The sequence below is a fragment of the Lissotriton helveticus genome (genome assembly GCF_964261635.1).
Source record: "Lissotriton helveticus chromosome 1_1 unlocalized genomic scaffold, aLisHel1.1 SUPER_1_unloc_15, whole genome shotgun sequence".
Classification (NCBI taxonomy): Eukaryota; Metazoa; Chordata; class Amphibia; order Caudata; family Salamandridae; genus Lissotriton; species Lissotriton helveticus.
This window is the reverse complement of record NW_027611654.1, coordinates 21,136-38,441: the sequence shown is the minus strand read 5'-3', so window position 1 is coordinate 38,441 and position 17,306 is coordinate 21,136. Positions and strand designations below refer to the sequence as shown.

Here is a 17,306-nt window from a genome sequence, read left to right as displayed (position 1 = left end):
TAACCTTGCGAGGGGGTACTGTCAGGGTGCAGGAAAAAGGAATCAAAGCTCTTCTTTGTCCCGCAATCTGCCATTGAACCGGCATTGTAAAGTTCACCCGCTCGCAAAAGGTCGCGGGTGATTATACTGTGGAACCGGGCATTCTCCCCTGTACTACCAACAGGGAGGACCGCGGTGGAAGTTGCCGGCCTAATACTGTTATCTTGGACACGGGTGCCAGGTCTAGACAAGCTGTGAAGTGCGCCGGTTGATTTTAGAACCACGCACTTACCAACGGATTTTCTGTAGTCTAGTTAGATAGAAATAGTGCAGTTTTGTGCCAGGCTTAAGCGCAGTTAGAGCGCTTCGGTGCATTGGTTAGTTAGTTAGGTAATTTAGAACTAGAGAGAAATACCAATTTAAAGTAAATATAAAAAAATATGTAAAGAGAAGAATTAATACTTACCCATTGAATACTTCAGTTCCTGATTTCTTCGTTGTTTGGTTGATGGCGGAGGCTTCAGAAGGTTCCTAAGGGAGAAGTAAGAAGAATTCAGAAGATAAGAAAGTAAGGCAGAGAGTGAATGAACGAATGAGTGAAAAAGAATAAATGAACTCACAGAGTTAAAAGGGTGCTAAAATGTTGTATATAATGCAGGTTACTAAAGAATAAAATACTTATATTGAAGAATAGATGAGGAGCAAAAGCCATCGGTACGCTGGGTAAGGAAATAGAGAGAGAGAGAGAGAGAGAGAGTAAGAAAGTGGAGAAGGAATTGAAGGAAATTAGTAATGGTGTGCTTTTCTTTTACAGCGATTTCTACTCATGCTTAAAGATAGAGAGGGAGGAAGGAAGGAATACAACGGAGTAAGGCAGAAAGGAAGAAGTAGAGTGGAAGAGCCCAAAGGTCAGGCAGTCTCTTCTCTGTCCCATTCCCCTTTCCCCTTGCTGGGTTCGCACAGCCACTAGTTAACTCTTCAGTTGGTGGCTGTGGGAAAACCAGTGGTGGAATTTAAAAAATCTCATCATTCTACTCCTGGGAGTGTTTGCACTGTCAGTAAACAAAGCCCTTGACAACAGGCCTCACCTCCTCTGCACCCCCTGGACAGGCATCACCTCCTCTGCACCCCCAGGACAGGCCTCACATCCTCTGCACACCTGGACAGGCCTCACCAAATCTGGACACCCTGGACAGGCCTAACCTTGTCTGCACCCCCTGGATAGGCCTCACCTCCCCAGCTCCGCCTGGAGAGGCATCTTCTCTGCACCCCTCAGGACAGACCTCACATCCTCTGCACCCCTGGACAGGCCTCTCCTCCTCTGTATCCAAGGACAGGCCTTACCTCCTGTGCACCTCCTAGACAGGCCTCACCTCATCTGCCCCCAGGACAGGCCTCCCCATCTCTGCTACACATGGACAGGCCTCACCTGCTCTGCTCCTCCTGGACAGGCCTCACCTCCTCAACTCCCCCTGGACAGAACTCACCTCCTCTGCACCCCCTGGATAGGCCTCACCTCCCCAGTTCCCGCTGGAGAGACATCTTCTCTGCACCCCTCAGGACAGACCTCACATCCTCTGCACCCATGGACAGGCCTCCCCTCCTCTGTATCCCAGGACAGGCCTCACCTCCTCTGCTACCCATGGACAGGCTTCATCTCCTCTTCTCCTCCTGGACAGGCCTCACCTCCACTAATCCTACTGGACAGGCCTCACCTCCACTGCCCCCAGGACAGGCCTCACCTCCTATGCTCCTCCTGGACAGGCCTCAACTCCACTGCTCGCCCTAGACAGGCCTCACCTCCTCTGCTCCCCCAGGACTGGACTCACCTCCTCTGCACCCCTAGACAGGCCTCACCTCCTCTGCAGCCCTGGACAGGCCTCACCTCCTCGGCACCCCTGGACTGGCCTCACCGCCTCTGCACCCCTGGACAGGCCTCTCCTCCTCTGCACCCCTAGACAGGCTTCACCTGCTCTGCACCCCTGGACAGGCCTCGCTTCCTCTGCACCCCTGGACAGGCATCGCGTCCTCTGCCCCCTGGACAAGCCTCATCTCCTCTGCACCCCTGAACAGGCCTCACCTCCTCTGCACCCTGGACAGGCCTCTTCTCCTCTGCACCCGGGACAGGCATCTTCTCCTCTGCACCCCTGGACAGACCTCACCTCTTCTGGACCCCTGGACAGGCCTCACTTTCTCTGCACCCCTGGGCAGGCCTCACCTCCTCTGTACCCCTGGACATACCTCACCTCTTCTGGACCCCTGGACAGGCCTTACCTCCTCTGCACCCCTGGACAGGCCCCTCCTCCTCTGCCCCTCCTCTGGACAGACCTATCGGTGAAGGATTATCATTAAGGACAGAGGAGCCCGGAGTTCATTCCACCCCATCCAGCACCTCTGACTCCGCCCTGAGTCTCGGGGCGCTATGCACATTCCCTGAAGAAAGACACTGCACCCCTGGACAGGCCTCGCCTCCTCTGCACCCCTGGACAGGCCTCAGCTCTCATGCACCCCTGGAAAAGTCTTTCCTCCTCTGCACTCCTGGATAGGCCTCTCCTCGTCAGACCACCTGGAGAGGCCTCTCCTCCTCTGCACTCCTAGACAGGCCTCTCCTCCTCTTCTCCCCAGGACAGGCCTCGCCTCCTCTGCACACCTGGACAGGCCTTACCAAATCTGGACCCCCCTGGACAGGCGTAACCTTGTCTGCACCCCCTGGATAGGCCACACCTCCCCAGCTCCCGCTGGAGAGGCATCTTCTCTGCACCCCTCAGGACAGACCTCACATCCTCTGCACCCCTGGACAGGCCTCTCCCCTCTGTATCCCAGGACAGGCCTTACCTCCTGTGCACCCCCTAGACAGGCCTCACCTCCTCTGCCCCCAGGACAGGCCACACCTCCTCTGCTACCCATGGACAGGCCTCACCTGCTCTGCTCCTCCTGGAAAGGCCTCACCTCCTCTCCTCCCCCTGGACAGGACTCACCTCCTCTGTATCCCAGGACAGGCCTTACCTCCTGTGCACCCCCTAGACAGGCCTCACCTCCTCTGCCCCCAGGACAGGCCACACCTCCTCTGCTACCCATGGACAGGCCTCACCTGCTCTGCTCCTCCTGGAAAGGCCTCACCTCCTCTCCTCCCCCTGGACAGGACTCACCTCCTCTGCACCCCCTGCATAGATCTCACCTCCCCAGTTCCCGCTGGAGAGGGATCTTCTCTGCACCCCTCAGGACAGACCTCACATCCTCTGCACCCCTGGACAGGCCTCCCCTCCTCTGTACCCCAGGACAGGCCTCACCTCCTCTGCTACCCATGGACAGGCCTCACCTCCACTAATCCTCCGGGACAGGCCTCACCTCCCCTACACCCGTGGACAGGTCTCACCTCCTCTGCACCCCTGGACAGGCCTCTCCTCTGCACCCCTGGACAGGCCTTACCTGGTCTACACTCCTGGACATGCCTCTCCTCCTCTGCACTCCCTTGGACAGGACTCACCTCCTCTGCACCCCTGGAGAGGCCTCACCTCCTCAGCACCCCTGGACAGGCCTCTCGTCTGCACCCCTGGATAGGCTTCTCCTCCTCTGCACCCCTGGACAGCCCTCACCTCCTCTGCACCGCTGGACAGGCCTCATCTCCTCTGCACCCCTGGACTGGCCTCACCTCCTCTGCACCCCTGGACAGGCCTCTCCTCCTCTGCACCCCCTTGGACTGGAGTTACCTCCTCTTTCATACCTGGACATGCCTCTCCTCCTCTGACACCTGGACAGGCCTCATGTCTTCTGCTTCCCTGGACAGGACTCTACTCCTCTGCACCCCTGGACAGGCCTCACCTCCTCTGCATCCCTGGACAGGCCTCACGTCCTCTGCTCCCCTGGATAGGCCTCACCTCGTCTGCACCCCTGGACAGGCCTCACCTCCTCTGCACCCTGGACAGGCCTCTCCTCCTCTGCACCCCTGGACAGGCCCCTCCTCCTCTGTTCCTCCTCTGGACAGGCCTCTCGGTGAAGGATTCTCATTAAGGACAGAGGAGCCCAGAGTTCATTCCACCCCATACAGCGCCTCTGACTCCGCCCTGAGCCTTGGGGCGCTATGCACAGGCCCCAAAGAGAGACACTGCTCCCCTGGACAGGCCTCACTTCCTCTGCACCCCCTTCAAAAGGACTCATCTCCTCTTCACCCCTGGACAGGCCTCTCCTCCTCTCCACTCTGGACAGGCCTCTCCTCCTCTGCACCCCATTGACAGGCCTCGACTCCTCTGCACCCCTGGACAGGCCTCACCTCCTCTGAATCCCTGGACTGAACTTTCCTCCTCTGCACCCCTGGACAGGCCTCACCGCCTCTGACCCCTGGACAGGCCTCACCCCCACTGAGTGCCTGGATAGGCCTATCCTCCTCTGCACCCCTGGACAGGCATCACCTCCTCAGACCCTTGGACAGCCCTCACCTTCTCTTTTCCCATGGACAGGCCTCACCTCCTCTGCACCCCTGGACAGGCCTCACCGCCTCTGACCCCTGGACAGGCCTCACCCCCACTGCGTGCCTGGATAGGCCTATCCTCCTCTGCACCCCTGGACAGGCATCACCTCCTCAGACCCTTGGACAGACCTCACCTTCTCTTTTCCCATGGACAGGCCTCACCTCCTCTGCACCCCCTGGGCAGGCCTCACCTCCTCTGCTCCCCTGGACAGGCCTCACCTCCTCTGCACCCCCTGGACAGGCCTCATCCCCTCTGCATCCCTGGACAGGCCTCACCTCCTCTGCATCCCTGGACAGGCCTCTCCGCCTCTTCACCCCTGGACAGGTCTCACCTCCTCTGCCCACTTCACCCGTTTCTACTGCCACAACGCACCTGCCTGGATACATCACAGCGGGTTAGACACCTCACCCGTTACTATTGCCACAATACACCTGCATATATACCTCACTCCAGGTGAAACGCCTCACACGTTACTACTGCCACAACACACCTGCATGGATACATCACAGCAGGTCAAACACCTCACCCATTACTATTGTCACAACGCACCTGCCTGGATACATCACAGCAGGTTAAACACCTCAGCCATTACTATTGCCACAACTCACCCTCATGGATACATCACACCAGGTTAAACACCTCACCCGTTACTACTGCCACAACGCACCTGCCTGGATACATCAGAGCAGGCTAAACACCTCACCAGTTACTATTGCCACACCGCACCTGCATGGATACATCACAACTGATTAAACACCTCACCCGTTACTATTGCGACAACGCAGCTGCATGGATACATCACAACAAGTTAAACACTTCACCCGTTACTACTGCCACAACGCAGCTGCATGGATACATTACAGCTGATTAAACACCTCACCCGTTACTACTGCCACAACGCAGCTGCATGGATACATTACAGCTGATTAAACACCTCACCCGTTACTTATGCCACAACGCACCTGCAGGGATACATCACTCCAGGTTAAACGCCTCACCCGTTACTACTGCCACAACGCAAGCTGCATGGATACATCACAGCAGGTTAAACACCTAACCCGTTACTACAGCCACAACGCAGCTGCATGGATACATCACAGCTGATTAAACACCTCACCCGTTACTAATGCCACAACGCAGCTGCATGGATACATCACAGCAGGTTAAACACCTCACCCGTTACTACAGCCACAACGCAGCTGCATGGATACATCACAGCGAGTTAAACAACTCACCCGTTACTACTGTCACAACGCACCTGCATGGATACATCACTCCAGGTTAAACGCTTCACCCGTTACTACTGCCACAACGCACCTGCATGGATACATCACAGCAGGTTAAACACCTCACCCGTTACTACTGCCACAACGCACCTGCATGGATACATCACAGCAGGTTAAACACCTCACCCGTTACTAATGCCACAACGCAGCTGCATGGATACATCACAGCAGGTTAAACACCTCACCCGTTACTACTGCCACAACGCACCTGCATGGATACATCACAGCGAGTTAAACAACTCACCCGTTACTACTGTCACAACGCACCTGCATGGATACATCACTCCAGGTTAAATGCTTCACCCGTTACTACTGCCACAACGCACCTGCATGGATACATCACAGCAGGTTAAACACCTCACCCGTTACTACTGCCACAACGCACCTGCATGGATACATCACAGCAGGTTAAACACCTCACCTGTTACTACTGCCACAACGCACCTGCATGGATACATTACAGCGAGTTAAACAACTCACCCGTTACTACTGCCAGAACGCACTTGCATGGACACATCACAGCAGGTTAAACATCCACTGTTACTACTGCCAGAATGCACCTGAATGGATACATCACAGCGGGTTAAACACCTCAACCATTAATACTGCCAAAACGCACCTGCATGGATACATCACAGCAGGTTAAACACCTCACCCGTTGTATTGTATTGTATTGCATTTATTATTTGTAACGCGCAACTGTCACCCTACGGGTATCCTGGCGCCCAACAGGAAGTAGACAGATGGTACTACAATACACTAGCTGTCAAGACCTATAGAACAGCCGCCGGATCTATTAAATAAAGTCACGGGGATTAGACTTTGGCGAATAGCCATGTTTTCAGGCTCTTTCTGAAACCCAGTAGGGGGCCAATTTGTCTGATGTTCTGGGGAAGCTCGTTCCACAGCCTAGAGGCAGAGATGCAAAAGGCTCTGCCTCCCATCCTCGACCTCCTGATCCTGGTAGTAGCTGCCAGACTCTGGCTAGAGGAGCGCAGGGATCTGGAAGGCCTATACCAGGAGAGCCTTTCCTGTAGAGGGATAGGTCCCGTGTTTTGCAGGGCTCTGTACACAATGCATAGGGATTTAAAAACAACTCTACTCCCGATTGGCAGCCAATGTAGATCTCTTAGCGCCAACGTAGTGGAGGAACTGCGAGGTCTTTTAAGTGCCAGCTTGGCAGCTATAGACTGGACCCTCTGGAGCCCCTGTAGGATGTATAGGGGGGCCCCTAGATATAGAGAGTTACAGTAGTCCAGTCTGGCCAGGATCACACTCCTAACTACTAGTGGCCTGGACTCATCAGGCAGAAGGGGCAAAATCTGTCTGAGTGCTTTCAACAATCCAAAGCAGACACTGATGGTTTTATTGGTCTGAGAGGTCATTTGGAGATCCGCATCAAACAGTACCCCTAAATTGCGCACGGTTTTAACTGGGATACAGGGTTCAGCTCCCGGCGCAAGCCTGATCTCATGGGAAGGTTGTTGATTCAGTTTGGCTGACGAGCAATAGACAACCTCTGTCTTCCCCTCATTAAATTGAAGGGAATTTATGGTCAGCCACCTGGAGACCCTGCTCATGCAGTTCTGAAATGTCTCCATGCTCACCGCCTGTCTTCCTTCTAAGGAGAACACCAGTTGTGTATCATCGGCATAGTTTATCAAATCTATGCCGAAGGATTTAATCATGGGAATCAGGGGCTGCAGATAAAGATTAAAGAGAATAGGGCTGATCGAGGAGCCCTGAGGTACTCCATGACTGACCAGGGACTTGGGAGATGAAAAGGGTGCTAGGGTCACCACCTGTTGTCTACCTGTCAGATAGGATTGTATCCATCTCAGGGCCTTGCCCTTCACGCCCAGTTTTTCCAGCCTACTTAGCAGCACTGCATGGCTGACTGTGTCGAATGCGGCCGACATATCCAACAGCACCAAGACTGAGGAGTTGCCGTTGTCGGCTCGCATTCGAAGGGTGTCCAACATGGTTGCCAATGCCGTTTCTGTTCCGTGGCCTGGGCGGAAGCCAAATTGGTCCTTATCCAACAGACAGTTGTCTTCCAGATATCCTGACAGGGACCTACTGACCACCTTTTCCACAATTTTTATCGGGTAGGGCAGGAGTGATATGGGCCTAAAATGCGCCGGAATAGTAGGGTTCAGCGAAGGCTTTTTAAGCAGGGGAGTAACCACTGCCTGCTTCCATGCATCCGGCACTGTGCCTTCCTCAAGAGATTGGCGACAAATCTGATGCATCCAGGGGAACAGCTCTGGCCCATATTCCTTCCAGATCCTGTGCGGAAGGGGGTCTAGAGGTGACCCAGATGACACATTCTGGGCCAGACTGAAAAAGAGCTCCTCTGTAAGAGGGGTGAAATTTTCCAGTGATGACAATATTGGTAGAGGTTCCTCTTCTTCTGCCTGTGCCACTGCATCTTTGCAGCTGTCCCTTTCCTCCTTCAGCCCCCCCACAATTTTAGCAATCTTTTCCTCAAAGTAGATCGCGATCTCATCGCATAGTTCTTGAGTAGCGACCACCTTATTACTCGTACAGGTGGGATGTGAGAGATCCCTTATGATATTAAAAAGGGTTTTGGTACTGTTAGGGGACTGAAGAATAGTAGTGGCATAGAAGTGTGCCTTGGCTTTGGCGATGGCTCCTTTATATTTTGCCTGTTTCACTTTCAACAATTTTTTATCCAACTCTGAATAGCATCTACGCCATTTCTTTTCTGCCTGTCGGCGTGCATTGCGTAGGGATTTCAGCTCCTCATTAAACCAGGGACCAGATGGTTTCCTCTTATTCTTTATAATTTTCAGAGGGGTAAGTCTATCCAGGGTCTTTGTGATGTGATTACAATATTTTTGATAATTCAGATCTACCGATTCTTCTGGATCATAGGAAACATTGCTCATTAAAATAGGCTTTGTTTTATCCTTTGGTAATTTAGACCAATTCCGTCCCTTCCTATAAGTCACCATTACTACTGCCAAAACGTACCTGCATGGATACATCACGGTGGGTTAAACACCTCACCCGTTACTATTGCCACAACGCACCTGCATGGATACATCACAGTGGGTTAAACACCTCACCGGTTACTACTGCCACAACGCACCTGCATGGATACATCACAGCGGGTTAAACACCTCACCCGTTACTACTGCTACAACGCACCTGCATGGATACATTACAGCGGGTTAAATACCTCACCTGTTACTATTTCCACTACGCACCTGCATGGCTACATCACAGCGGGTTAAACAACTCGCCCGTTACTATTGCCACAACGCACCTGCATGGATACATCACAGCGGGTTAAACACCTCACCCGTTTCTATTGCCACAGCTGTGTGGAGATACAAACATGCTTCAAGGCCCTCTGAACCGGACGCACATGGCATCCATTTACCCAATCTAGGGACGAATAACCCCCCCATGCCTATTCTTTCAACAATGTAGATTGTTTCTGTGTTTTAGCCAATATCAACAATGTTTTAGTTTAGGCGCTATATCTTTACACACACGAAAAGAGTGCCTTGGCACTCACCTGCCCACAGCCTGCTAGGTAACCACAGGGGCAGAGCCGTCTAAGGTCTGCGACATGGGGACAGTTCCTTCACATCACCTTACTTACATTTCTATCATGATAGGCATGGAACAATTAGTTATAATGATCACTGGTGCAGGCACCGACCGTTGTGTCTTCTTCAGTCAATTCTGATTACACAGCTCACCAGCTGTAGGACGACAGCATGCTATATCACTAGAAATTATGAGTTCGATTAAGCGTTGTGTGTCTGAATGGCATATTCTGGTGCCTAAAACTGCCAGCAGAACACCGGATGCATCCATTCCATGTGCAATAACTGAAATAGCTGGTTGCTTAAAAAAATGTCACTGCAGCAGCCACTTTAAAAGCAACTCTGCCAGCACCCTGGCGGCCAGGCCTGGGATCAAAGGCCTGCATAATTCTCTGTTAGAGGCCAGGAGAACCCCCTCACCACAGCTTCCATGACACCACAAACGGGTCAAGCACGACTCATCTGGCGAGCCCAGACCCTCCCAACCCATCCTCAAGCCTCCATCCCACACAACTAGCCTGCCCTCACATTCATACAACCAGGGCAACACACACTGTGTGCTGTAGAAGCCACAGGGAACACAAGACAATTTGGTTCATACACTAGCTCACTCACTTTGGGTCCTTAGTGAAGGGTAGAACATCAACTATTAAAAGTTAACTGTTTTCTTTTTTTACTGCAGTTAAAAACAAGCGCGTACGCCTCGCAGTATAAGTAAAAAATCAAGCGGACAGGAGGAGGCAGTAGGGGCAGAGGAGAGAGGAAGGGGCCTGCACCTGTTTCCCTTGCGGGAGCGAGCACGAACCATCTGTTAATTACAAACAGATGGTTTCAAAACTCGCTCCCACAAGGGAATCACCAAACGTGCACACATTGCCATTGAAAGCAATGCGAAAAGGAAATTGATAACTAAAGGTCTCCTCCTATGCGTGCTGCGTACGCGGGACCCAAAAAACTACTTCGGTGTAATGCGTAATAATATCAATGTAGAACTTGGTAGCCCCTTACATGTTCTGGAAGTGTATTTATTTAATTTAAAGCATTGTGTTTGTGAGTTAAATATGAATTTTCCCAGCAGGTGTCGACACAGAGGAATAATCTACACGCTAAGACTCCTGCTGCTGCTCTGTCTTTAGGACTCTCTGCAGTGCTTTCATTTAACATTAGCGGTGAACATTTGCCCCGGTCAGCAGTCATGAGTAAAAGGTCGCTACTCACTACATTGATAAGTTTCCTACAAACATTTTTATACGAATTTGAACACACACAGGCATCAAAGAGACCACTGCGGCCTTGCACAAAGGGCCCCCCTTACTTTAAATATCCCCCAAGCTTTGCAGAGAAGGCAGAGAGAGAACGGAGTACCCTGCAGGATGGACTGCACCTCTAAATGAAGACAAGAATAAACCTACAAGCAGCTGATATCACCCTTAGGAGCCGCGGAGAGCCGGCGCAGACGACACATCCTTTGTGCAGGTGTCACCTTCGGATCAGGCCAGGGCAAGGAAGGGCAGCTTGGAGGGGATGCGGACATGCCGCTGCAGGGCGACCACCGTGTCTGCTCCTCACCTCCTGGCTGCCAGTGAAACACAGGCACCGGAGCTGCAAATGAATGATGGCACCCTGCTCCCACGTGCTCCAGTCATCATAAGACGCACGGGAAGCCGACACCTCGAGTCTGCGTAGTGTGTCTTCAAAGTTCGGAACACAAAATGCGCAGACTCAAGCTCCCAGCTTTCTGTTTGCCTGCAGCCTCTACCCCACCCTTTCACACTTGTCACAGGGATGCATCCACCCCCTAGGACGAGTTGGGAAAGGGAGGGGTGACCATCCTCTCCACTCCCTGACTGACGTGGAGCCCCTGCACTGGGACTAATATTCCCAATTATTACGTTCCAGAGAACGATTGCACATCTGCACTGCAATTCCCATAAGCAGCGATTGCTGACCATGCTGGGTGGCCATGCTGGGTAGCCATGCTGGGTGGCCATGCTGGGTGACCATGCTGGGTGGCCATGCTGGGTGGCCTTGCTGGGTGGCCATGCTGGGTGTCCATGCTGGGTGACCATGCTTGGTGGCCATGCTGGGTGGTCATGATGGGTGGCCATGCTGAGTGACCATGCTGGGTGGGGTTCGTGTATAAAATAGTGCCTGTTCAGAACCGTCTGATTACTATTCCAGGAAATGATCGAAGTAACCCCTTCTTTCCTGAGCTCCTGCGATAAACTGGATCACTCAGTTTTGTTGACAAACTTTGTTGGCCAGGGTTTCTTCAGCTGAGCGCTTTGGTGGTGAGTACGCCCGCCCTGCCAGAGATCCGGCCTCCACTTGAGAGAGAGTGAAGGGCTGAGTCGGCTGAACTTTTTAGCGTTGCAGACCTCATCATAGTTTAGTTCAAAGTAATAGACTAAATGTAACCTGATTTCTTGCGCTACCACTAAAGATCATTATTAGTTGAAACAATTCCAGGGAAGGCAGCTCCGTAGAGACATAACAGTTAGGCTGAAGAATAAAGAACATGATTCATTAATATTATTGTTCAGTTCATATAACTTTCTTTCGCAGCCAGATGACTTAACCTGGGGCGTTGAACTATTGAAGGAGAGGGAGAGAAATGTTTAATGAAACTCTTTACGGAATGTATCCTTGTAGCAGTGTCTAGACTCGGGTGTAGCTAAGGTGTTAAAAGGTTAGCTTTGAACAAGTGACTCCACCTGATCCCCTTTATCTTGCAGCCTAATTTTAAGAGAGCCGGTATACAAACAGAAACCCTCAAAAAAGCAGAATATAGAGAGAGAGAGTTCTAAGTTCACCAAACAGGGTAAAAAAACCTAATCCTTCAAAAGCGGGGGATGTTTTATGCGGAACTCAAAACTTAGGTTCCATCTGAATATTATGTATGCTCTTTTTGAAATCTAGCTCCTCGCAGTTCCTATCCCCTAAACCCCTTTCCCTCGCCTGGCCACTCCAATACTCAGAGTTGGTGGTGCCTGAAGGTGGATCTCTTGATCTTTGTACAGACCTGGAAGAAGTTCCGACTTGAGAGAAACACACCACTGTCCTCCCACTACTGAGGAAACCCCCTCAAACCCTTAAACGCTTGCCAACCACAGGCTGATCTCCCTGCGACCATTCCCGGTTTACGTCTTGGAGAAAATGGTCAACAGACACTTTGTTGAATACCTCAAGGACCACCATCTCCTCAAAACCACTCAGTCTGGTTGAGTCCCAATCACAGCTTGGAAACTGTCCACATCCCCGCCATGGATGACATCTGCATGACTCTGCATGACTCGGGACAGAAGAGGCATGGTGATCTCATTCTCCTGGTCCTCTCTGAGAGTTTGAGACAGTCTCCCATCCAATCCTTATCCAATGCCTCCAGGAGATCAGAATCCAACGAGACACACTCCGATAGATCTGCTTCTTCCTGATTGGAAGAACCAAGTCAGTCATCCTGTCACCGTACACGTTGCATGCCGGTGACCTTGTCTGCTGAGTTCCATGCAGATCTTCCTGGAGCCTGACCCTCTTCAATGCATACATGATCCCTTTAGCTAGAATCATCCACTCTCATAACATCAACGTTCTTTCCTACACTGACACACAACTGTCTCTCATGGTCAAGACGCCCAGTACCCGGATGAAGTTTTATTCCTGTGTGACTGGAATTGTCCACTAGATGAAGATCAACTGTCTAAAACACTGACGGACTTAAACCGTGATCTTCGGGAAAAGCACGTCAGCGTGGGACTCCACCTGGTGGCTACTAAAGAAAGGACGAACATCTACCCTCAACACCCATGTCAAGAATCTCAGGATCGTCATAGACAGCAAGCCTTGAACCGCCAGATCAACACCCTCGCCTCCACCTGCTTCAACTCCCTCCACATCCTCTGCAAGACCTTAAAGTGGATCCTCACCAGAAAGACCGTCACTCGTGCACTCATAACGAGCAGACCGGACTACGGCAACGCCCTCTACTCCGGAATCAACAAAACCCTGCTACACAAACTCCAGACCAACCAGAACACCTCAGCCAGACTCGCCCTCTGAATCATATTCTAGTATGGGGACCCTCAAATTTAGAGATGTACAAATAACAGTTTTGTAAATTGGCCAGTGTGACAGAAATTCACAGATGAAAATGTTGTCACAAACGGCATTTTTGTCCTACTCGTTTTCAATATTTCGTTATTTCAACAGTCAGCAGCTTTGGGAAAATCTTGAGGGATCTACACATATGACCCCTTTGTGAATTCTGAGTTTTGTCTCCTTTCAGAAATCTGTAACTTTCCTGGATCCCCCCTGGGTTTCACAGTGGATTCCACCAAAAACTGGAAGAAAGTTGAGAGCACAAAAAATAGGCAGAATGGGCTACAACTGTTGTAAAAAAAATGTTTTTGTCCCTCCAAGCTGGGAAGATAGTGACCTTAGCACAGAAAATGTTCGCTGATGACATTTATAGGAAAAAACTGTTTTCTCTGGAGCACTTTTTCCCTATTTTGCCAATTTTCTGGGTCCCCTCCAGGGGAATCCAAAAACCCTGGGTACCTTTACAATCCCCTGGATGTAAGAGGGTGCCAAATTTGCCATGGGTACCTTTGTGAAAAAAAGTTATGTACTCTAAGCACAAACTACCCAAAATACATTAAAAGAAAGTGCTCAGCCCGTGGGGGAGTGGAGAGAGAGGGGCCAGCATTTAAGGGGTCAATGTGAGCAGTAAACAGACATTTCAGGTAGATTTTATTTCCAGAGCGAACAATTAGGGGAATTTTTCAGCACAAAACTACTAATCCAAACAAATCTGTGGTATTTGCACATTGGATCTTTCGTTAGTTGAAAGGGTTCTTTAAACATGGAGCTCCTGGTTTGATTGGAATCAATTACAGGGCAGAAATTACACAACATTGTGAAGACAGAGGCAACATTGAGCACAGGGGGGCAGTCACATTTGTTGTACATGCACATGCAGTGTATACCTTTGAAATGTTTTATTCATGGGTGAACTTTGGTCCTATAGATGCCGGTACTACGCTTTCCATTCCTACTCAGCTTCAAGCATATCACGACCCGGTGGGCCCTTTCACCCTTCCAGTTCATAAGATTGGTTTGTTGGTCACTTAACCCCCACATACCTCAAAATGACAGACAGGGTTCCCTAAAGTGGGGTCACCTGATACCGTCCTGGCTCGGTACACACAGTATCCTGTATAGGTGGCTCAGACAGTATGTATTGCAGAACAAATCAGGCAGAGCGGGTTGAGTCGGACCTGTACCACAGACACAGGGTTCCTTACAAGCAATCTGTCCACAGACTATAAGCGCCACTATGGGCAAAGTGCATGTAAAAAGCAACAAGACTGCCTTCTGGATTGCAAGCAACACCAACCAGAGGAGCAGCATTGTGGCGATGAGATGTCCCCTTGGAATGGTGCCATCTTCAGAGGCGTACAACACCTGGGAAAGTATCTACACTGCTACGCATGGCACACCCTCATTGGTGGTACTACCTGATGTACTAAGAAAAGTACAAATGAGTACAAGGCTGCACCAGCCCTAGATCTAGGAATGAGATGAAGTATCAACTGTGTTACCCATGGCACGCCGTCATGGGTGGTACTACCCGATGTACTAAGGCAAGAACAAATGAGTACAAGGCTGCACCCTCCCGAGATCTAGGAATGAGATGAAGTATCAATCGTACTACCCATGGCACGCCGTCATGAGCGGTACTACCCGATGTACTAAGGCAAGAACAAATGAGTACAAGGCTGCACCCTCCTTAGATCTAGGAATGAGATGAAGTATCAACCGTACTACCCATGGCACGCCGTCCTGGGCGGTACTACCCGATGTACTAAGGCAAGTACAAATGAGTACAAGGCTGCACCCTCCCTAGATCTAGGAATGAGATGAAGTATCAACCGTACTACCCATGGCACGCCGTCCTGGGCGGTACTACCCGATGTACTAAGGCAAGAACAAATGAGTACAAGGCTGCACCCTCCCTAGATCTAGGAATGAGATGAAGTATCAACCGTACTACCCATGGCACTCCGTCATGGGCGATACTGCCCGATGTACTAAGGCAAGAACAAATGAGTACAAGGCTGCACCAGCCCTAAATCTACGAATGAAATGAAGTATCAACCGTACTACCCATGGCACGCCGTCATGGGCGGTACTACCTGATGTTCTACGGCAAGAACGGCCCGGATAGAAGAGCCCAGCTCAGACCCGGGGTCCCCGGATAGAAGAGCCGAGCTCAGCCCCAGGGCCCCCAGATAGAAGAGCCCAGCTCAGCCCCAGGGGCCCCGGATAGAAGAGCCCAGCTCAGCTCCAGGTGCCACCGGATAGAAGGGCCCAGCTCAGCCCCAGGACCCTTGGATAGAAGAGCCCTGCTCAGCCCCAGGGGCCCGGATAGAAGAGCCTAGCTCAGCCCCAGGACCCCAGGATAGAAGAGCCCAGCTCAGGCCCAGGGGCCCCCGGATAGAAAAGCCCAGCTCAGCCCTAGGGGCCCCCCGGATAGAAGAGCCCAGCTCAGCCCCAGGGCCCCCAGATAGAAGAGTCCAGCTCAGCCCCAGGGGCCTCCGGATAGAAGGGCCCAGATCAGCCCCAGAGCCCCCGGATAGAAGAGCCCAGCTCAGCTCAGCCCCAGGGGCCCCCCGGATAGAAGAGCCCAGCTAAGCCCCCGGACTCCCAGATAAAAGAGCCCAGCTCAGCCCCAGGGGCCCCCCAGATAGAAGAGCCCAGCTCAGCCCCAGGGCCCCCAGATAGAAGAACTAAGCTCAGCCCCAGGGGCCCCTGGATAGAAGAGTCCAGCTCAGCCCCAGGGGCCCGAGATAGAAGAGCCCAGCTCAGCCCCAGGGGCCCCGGTCGAAAGAGCCCAGCTCAGCCCCCGGGGCCTCGGGATAGAAGAGCCAAGCTCAGCCCCCAGGGCACCTGGCTAGAAGAGCCCAGCTCAACCCCAGGGGCCCTGGATAGAAGAGCCCAGCTCAACCTCAGGGACCTGGATAGAAGAGCCCAGCTCAGCCCCAGGGGCTCCGGATAGAAGAGCCCATCTCAGACCCAGGGGCCCGCAGATAGAAGAGCCCAGCTCATCCCCAGGGCCCCGGATAGAAGAGCCCAGCTCAGCCCCAGAGGCCTCCGGATAGACGAGCCTAGCTCAGCCCCAGGGGCCCCCGGATAGAAGAGCCCAGCTCAGCCCCAGGACCCCCGGATAGAAGAGCCCAGCTCAACCCCAGGACCCCAGGATAGAAGAGCCCTGCTCAGCCTCAGGGGCCCCGGATAGAAGAGCCCAGATCAGCCCCAGAGGCCTCCGGATGGACGAGCCCAGCTCAGTCCCAGGGGCCCCGGATAGAAGGGCCCAGCTCAGCCCCCCAGGGCCCCTGGATAGAAGAGCCCAGCTCAGCCCCAGAGGCCTCCGGATAGACGAGCCCAGCTCAGCCCCAGGGCCCCCCGGATAGAAGAGCCCAGCTCCGCCCCAGGACCCCTGGATAGAAGAGCCCAGCTCAGCCCCAGGGGCCCCAGGATAGAAGAGCCCAGCTCAGCTCCAGGGCCCCTGGATAGAAGAGCCCAGCTCAGCCCACCAGGGCCCCCGGATAGAGGAGCCCAGCACAGCCCCAGAGGCCCCCAGAAAGATAAGCCCAGCTCAACCCCAGGGGCCCCGGATAGAAGAGCCCAGCTCAGCCCGGCTCCTGCAGAGACAAACACAGCAGAAGGTGCTGACAATCTCCTACCTGAGCAGAAACCTGTGCAGACGTGTCCAGGCTCTCTCCCCCTCCTGGGGGCCGGGGGGGGGGGGAGAGGCAGATCTGGGGTCTGAGGGGGGTAGATCTGGGGTTTGAGGGTCTGTAGATGAAGGTTGCTGCACAGACAGACAGGGCTCCTTCCTCCTCTGCTCCAAGCTGCGCACACACAAAGAGAGGCAGGAAGTGATGTCAGCATTTGCTGCTGGTGCTGTCTCTGCCGCCGCTGACCCGGAAAAG

At 52.7% G+C, this 17,306-nt stretch overlaps 1 long non-coding RNA gene across 1 annotated transcript in view; it reads right to left on the bottom strand.

Moving 5' to 3' along the window:
* Positions 1 to 503, bottom strand: part of LOC144805583 (uncharacterized) — a 35,084-nt gene extending 34,581 nt beyond the window's left edge. The window contains exon 1 of the long non-coding RNA XR_013605549.1: positions 446 to 503. This is a non-coding gene — a long non-coding RNA (uncharacterized LOC144805583). The remainder of the gene's footprint in view (positions 1 to 445) is intronic.
* Between the last annotated feature and the right edge of the window lie 16,803 nt (positions 504 to 17,306).